This window comes from Molothrus aeneus, chromosome 1 (assembly GCF_037042795.1).
Source record: "Molothrus aeneus isolate 106 chromosome 1, BPBGC_Maene_1.0, whole genome shotgun sequence".
In the NCBI taxonomy this organism is placed as follows: Eukaryota; Metazoa; Chordata; class Aves; order Passeriformes; family Icteridae; genus Molothrus; species Molothrus aeneus.
In genome coordinates, this window is record NC_089646.1 from 95,146,362 (window position 1) to 95,152,990 (window position 6,629).

The following is a 6,629-nucleotide window of genomic DNA, read 5'->3' on the forward strand; positions in this document are numbered from 1 at the left end:
ATATCCCCTTCTTCCCTCCTCTCCTTCCCAACTAAAACACTGCATTAGAAAAGAAGATTGCTGCCCTTTCTAATTTGGTGTTTATTACTTCTTCTAATCTGTGGTTATAGCGCATTTCAAAGGTCTCTTGTGGCGAGAGCTGCTGCTTCCACATTCTTGCTTTTTCACTTGGTTGCTAATACAACAAAATTGATCTCACTTGAAGGATGATTTTGCAGTTTGCAGAAGAGCTGATGTGAAATCTCACAAATAAGACTTACCCGGGATTTAACAAAAAAAGCTATACTGCAACCAGGCTCTGCAGTGCCATGGTAATTGCAACATTCCTACTGCATCAGGTTCTATAGACAACAGTTTATATAATAAGTTCTATCAGTCACAGCTGATAATAGAGAAGCTACAGTTGCTTACTTTGGCCTTATTAGATATGGTTCATTAACAAAGTTGGGCTGGGAAATAAACACCAAGTGTCCTCAGGAAAATACTAAACTTTACTCTGAGGAAAGTGGTAAGAACTTTGATTTTTAAATGAGAACATTAGCAGAGCTAGGCTTTCTTACAGACTTCCTGTTTTATACAAAGTTTTGCTCAAAACAATATACTATAGCTGCCATTTAACTGTTTGTACTTTGATTGTAATCTCATACTTTATAATGAGAGCATGACAAGCTTTGTCTTTTCCTTGGCGATCACAGAGCGAACTAGGTTGCAAGAGACCTTTGAGATCATCAAATCCAACCTATGATGTAGCACCTCCTCATGAACTAAACCATGGCACTGAGTGCCATGTCTAGTCTTGTTCTAAACATGTCCAAGGATGGTGACTCCACCAACTCCCTGGGTAGGTGATTCCAGTGCCCAATCACTCCTTCAGTGAGGAATTTTTCCTGATGGCTAATCTAAACTTTCCGTGGCGCAGCTTAAAACTGTATCCTCTCATTATGTCAGTGGTTGCTTGAGAGAAGAGACCAACCCCCCCGACTACATCCACCTTTCAGGCAGTTGTAGAGAGCAATAAGGTCACCTCTAAATCTCCTTTTCTCCAGGCTAAAAACCCCCAGCTCCCTCAGCCATTCCTCATAGGACTTGTGTTCCAAGCCCCTCCCCAACCTAGCCACCCTCCTTTGGATGCGCTCAAGCGTCTCAATGTCCTTCCCAAACTGAGGGGCCCAGAACTGAACACAGCACTCAAGGTGTGGCCTCACCAGCACCAAGTACAGGGGAAGGATGACCTCGCTGCTCCTGCTGGCCACACCATTCCTGATACAGGATACCCTTGGCCTTCTTGGCCACCAGGGCACACTGCTGGCTCATGTTCAGCTGGCTGTGCACCAGCACCCCCAGGTCCCTTTCTGCCTGGGCACTGTCCAGCCATACTGTCCCACTGCAAGGGGTTGTTGTGGCCAAGGTGGAGGAATGGGCACTTGGACTTGTTAAACTTTGTGGTGTTGGACTCTGCCCATTCCTCCAACCATTCCAGGTCCCTTTGCAGAGCCCTCCTACCTTCCAACAGATCAACACATCCCCAACTTGGTGTCATCTGCAAATTTACTGATGGTGAACTCAATCCTCTCATCCAGATCATCAATGAAGATATTGAACAAACCAGGCCCCAGCACAGACCCCTGAGGGACACCACTGGCGACTGGCCCCCAGCTGGATGCAACACTGTTCACCACCCCTCTCTGGGCCCTGCCATCCAGCCAGTTCTGAACCCAGCAAAGAGTGCTCCTGTCCAAGCTGTGGGCTGCCAGGCTTTTCCAGGAGTGTGCTGTGGGAGACAGTGTCAAAGGTTTTGCTGGTGTCCAAGTGGACAACATCCAAAGTATTTCCTACATCCACCAGAAGGATCACCTGGTCATAAAAGGAGATCAGGTTGCACAACCTGCCCCTCCTAAACCCATGCTGGCTGGGATTGATTCCCTGGTGTAAGAGAGTGAAATAGTTAATGCCTTAAACATTGATACAAAATTTTGCTCATTATAGAAAAAACTGTATAAAGAAGCTACAACCACAGAAACCTTGAAGAACTTTGGACTATTAAGTCAAACTGCTGAGATTAGATAAAGAGAAACTCATTCATCAATGATCTCAGGCCTGGGGAGAAATCAAGAAGGCTGAGGGAAAGGAATGCATCCACAAGAGAGCTAAACACTACAGGAACTCTCTCCTGTCTGGGTTTGGGGTGGGGGAAGACAACAGCCCACAGAATACAGGTTTACACAGCCTCCCGCTGAAACAGGGATGGGGGGAAGAGGTTTCAGGTGTAACCTCTGGTTAGAGGCAGTGACCCATCCTCCCTTACGCAAACTGGCCCAGCTGTGAATCCCCAGGAAGGCCACATCCATGGGACATTCATGTGAGAGGAGGCTGAGGGGGTGTTACAATCTGTCAAAGGCCCCTAAAATGCCCCCCCACCCCGAGTCATTCCTGAAGCCTTGCACCACAGGACTGCATGGGATGCAGCAAACCCAGAGTCTGTTGTAAGAGACAAGGGCAAACTCCCTCTGCCCAGGGAGGTGCTGGATTTTATACCTAGCCTTAATGTATGTTAACCATCGGATTCTCTGCTTTCTGGGGTACCTTGACCACCAGGAAGACCATCTGGAGAGGGTCAACAGAACATTGTTGGGATCCATGGAGTGGCGATATTTTCCTTGCTCTGTGTCACCCTCTTTCTGTCTTCCTGACCTCTCTTCTGTTTCTTCCTCTTCTCTCTTTCTCTTGTATTTACTATCCTAATAAAATCCATAGTCTTGCCATTGGTCTATGGTTTTATTTGCACCTTAATTCAGGCAGAGGCATTTCTAATAACTAGATGATGCCTGGCCATCCTGTAGGTGTTGTTGTTCTATTTCTCTAGACTCTCATACTACTGTTGTTATCAGATTTCTAAAGTCTATACCTCCTTGGTGTGTTCTTATGGCTGCAGATCTTCACAGCACAGACTCCTTCTTCTCTCTCAGTTCAGGGCTCCTCCAAGGCTCTCCCTGACTGGCTAACCCGCCCCCTTTTATCTCAGTTATCTTCATTGGTTACAGCTGCAGCCCAATTAAGGACATCGCAGCTGCAGTCCATCAAGGACAACCGGGACCTCTGGGGCAAAGCCTCTATACAGATATTCAAATACAATACATTTCCTCTACTCTATTTCCCCCTTTTCTTTTACTTACAGAACTAAGTTTTACATACAATACTTCTAGTACAATACACACATATTTCCCCATGACTCAAAGGCCATGTACAACCCACATATTTCCCCATGACTCAAAGGCCATACTCTTTCACAGCTCCTTGACCCAAAGGCTATGTTCTTTTGCAGCTCTTGGCTGTCTTATCTTCTACCAAATATCACTGCAGCTCTTGGCTGCCTCATCTTCTACTAACTATCATGTCGGGGTCACTAATTGTTGTTGTTCTATTTCTAGAGTCCATATTGTTGTTATTGGATTCTAAAGTCCATACCTCCTTGTTGTGTTCTCATGGCTGCAGATCTTCACAGCACAGACTCCTTCTTCTGCATCTTGTTCTCTCTCAGTTCAAGGCTCCTCCAAGGCTCTCCCTGACTGGCTAACCCAGCCCCTTTTATCCTAGTTATCTTCATTGGTCACAGCTGCAGCCCAATTAAGGATATCACAGCTGCAGCCCATCAAGGACAACCAGGACCTCCCAGAGCAGAGCCTATATACAGATATTCAAGTACAATACATTTCCTCTACTACATTTCCCCCTTTTCTTTTACTTACAGAACTAGGTTTTACATACAATACTTCAAGTACAATACACACATATTCCCTTATGACTCAAAGGCCATGTACAACACACATATTTCTTCATGACTCAAAAGCTATGTACAACGCACATAGCTCCTTGCTCAAAGGCCATACTCTTTTACAGCTCCTTGAGCTAAAGGCTATGTTCTTTTGCAACTCTTGGCTGTCTTCTACCAAATATCACTGCAGCTCTTGGCTGTCTCATCTTCTGCTAACTATCATGTCGGGGTCACCAATTGTTGTTGTTCTATTTCTCTAGAGTCTCATACTGCTGTTGTTATCAGATTTCTAAAGTCTGTACCTCCTTGGTGTGTTCTTATGGCTGCAGATCTTCACAGCACAGACTCCTTCTGCATCTTGTTCTCTCTCAGTTCAGGGCTCCTCCAAAGCTCTCCCTGACTGGCTGACCCGCCCCCTTTTATCCCAGTTATCTTTATTGGTCACAGCTGCAGCCCAATTAAGGACATTGCAGCTGCAGTCCATCAAGGACAACCGGGACCTCCCGGGGCAAAGCCTCTATACAGATATTCAAATACAGATATTCAAGTACAATACATTTCCTCTGCTATATGTAGGTGCCGTGTGATGGCACTCAAGATGATGTGTTCCATAATCTTGCTGGGCACTGAGGTCAGGCTGACAGGCCTGTAGTTTCCTGGATCCTCCTTCTGGCCCTTCTTATGGCTGGGTGTGACACTGGCAGCCTGACAGTCATCTGGGACCTCCCTGCTGAGCCAGGACTGCTGGTAAATGATGGAGAGAGGCTTCGCAAACTCATCTGCCAGCTCCCTCATCACACTAGGATGGATCCCATCTGATCCCATAGATTTGTGAGCATGTAAGTGGCTCAGCAGATCTCTGACTGCTTCCTCCTGGATAACAGGGAGGCTATTCTGCTCCCTGACACTATCTAACTGGACGGTTGTTCTGAGGACAACCTGTCTTTCTTATGAAAATTGAGGCAAAGAAGGTGTTAAGTACCTCTGCCTTTTCCTCGTCTTTAGTTACTAAATTCCCTCTTGTATCTGATAAAAAATGGAGGTTGTCCTTGCCCTTTGGCCATTAATGTATTTATAAAAATATTTTTTATTGTCTTCCAATGAAGTGGCCAGATTGAGTTCTAACTAGGCTTTTGGCTCTCTTAATTTTTTTCCAACATGCCCTAGCAACTCCCTTAAGCATTTCCTGATATACCTGACCCTCCTTCCAAAGGTGATACACCCTCTTTCTTTTCTTTAGCTCCTTCAGAAGCTCCTTGCCCAAACAGGCCAGTCGTTTCCTCATCAGCTCATCTTTCAGCACATAGGGACAGTCTCTTGCTGTGCCTTTAAGACTTCTGTTTTGAAGCACACCCATCCTTCCTGCACTCCTTTTGTTTTGAGGGCTGCTTCGCAAGGTACTCTCCAAATAAGTCTCCTGAATAGGCCAAAGTCTGTCCTCTGGAAAGCCAGATGGCCTCCAACCACCACATTTCCCACCAGCCCAACTCTGTTTGCAAACAGCAGGTCTGGTGTAATCCCTCCCCTGGTGGACTCGCTCACCAGCTGTGACAAGAAGCTCTCCTCCATATACTCTACCCAGCTCCTAGAGTGGCTCTTCTCTGTTGTGTTGAGTTCCTATCATATATTTGGCAAGTCACGTACAAGAACAAGGGCTGGTGATCCTGAAATATCCTCCAGCTGCTTGTAGAATAAGTTATCCATCTCTTCTTCCTGCCTGGGTGGTCTATAAGAGACTCCAACCAGGATGTCAGCCTTGTTGGCCTTCCACCTGATTCTTACCCAAAGGCACTCAACACTAATCTCAATTTCTATGAGAAATATGGCATTGAGAGTCTTCCTAATATAAAGAGCCACCTCTCCACCTTTTCTCCCTTGCCTCTCTGTCCTTATGAATGGGTTTTGTGATGGTTCGTGGATTGATCTCAGGGTGCAAAAAAACCTGACAGGGCACAGGGGATTTGTAGTAATAATCAAAACAAACACACCTTTATTGAATGACCACAGTAAAATGTGATAGAGAGATTAAGGGAGAGAAAAAGATAGAGAAAGAGAGAGAAAAGAGAGAGAGAGAAAGAGAGAGAGGGATATAGCTACCAAACATAGAGACGAAGTCCTTTGGTCCAGTCCAGTCGAGGATCCGCCTGTTACGTCAGGGAGATCTCAAAATCTCTAGCTAACTCAGAGGTTTTTATTATGATAACTCTATTGGAAATTGTGAGGGGAGGGAAAGGGGGAAAAACAGATACAATAAAGAATAGATATAACAGGTAGTCCATGTTCTCAGCAGTAAGCGAGAGCCATTGTTTTCTTGGTCCAGTGGTCACACCTGCAGGCAAACATCTCGGTTTGGTCAGCTTGCCTCCCCCTACACATCTGCCCCAGGTTAGGGGTTTCAGTCCCAGTCCTTGGAAGGAGGAGAGGGGCCTTTTCACATAGGGGTTTCATGTCCCGGTCATTCATGGAGAGGCTTCTTACATCTCAGTCTGTCTGTCACAGTGGTTGTAAACGAGTGAGAGGGGTCTTCTGTGGGGGACCACCCAGAACTCAGGAGAAGTCCAGCCAGGCCAAGAGGTGGGACATCTCCCAAGGCTATTGTTGCAAAAAGGGCACAGTGCCCCCTTCTTCTTCTCATTGGGGTCAGTGTAGCATACAGCAAACAACACCTGTGAATATTAGCTTAGCAATGCTCTCTCTCGGGGCCCTTGGCATGTGTAACTTTCTCCTACAGAGCCAGAGATTTAAGACAGGGGGGTCTTTTCTTCAGTGGTCCCCAAATGACGATCGTGAGGCAGATGAGGGGTATTTCAGACAGACTCTCACACTCTCTCTTCTGAAGAGCTTGTAGCCATCCATT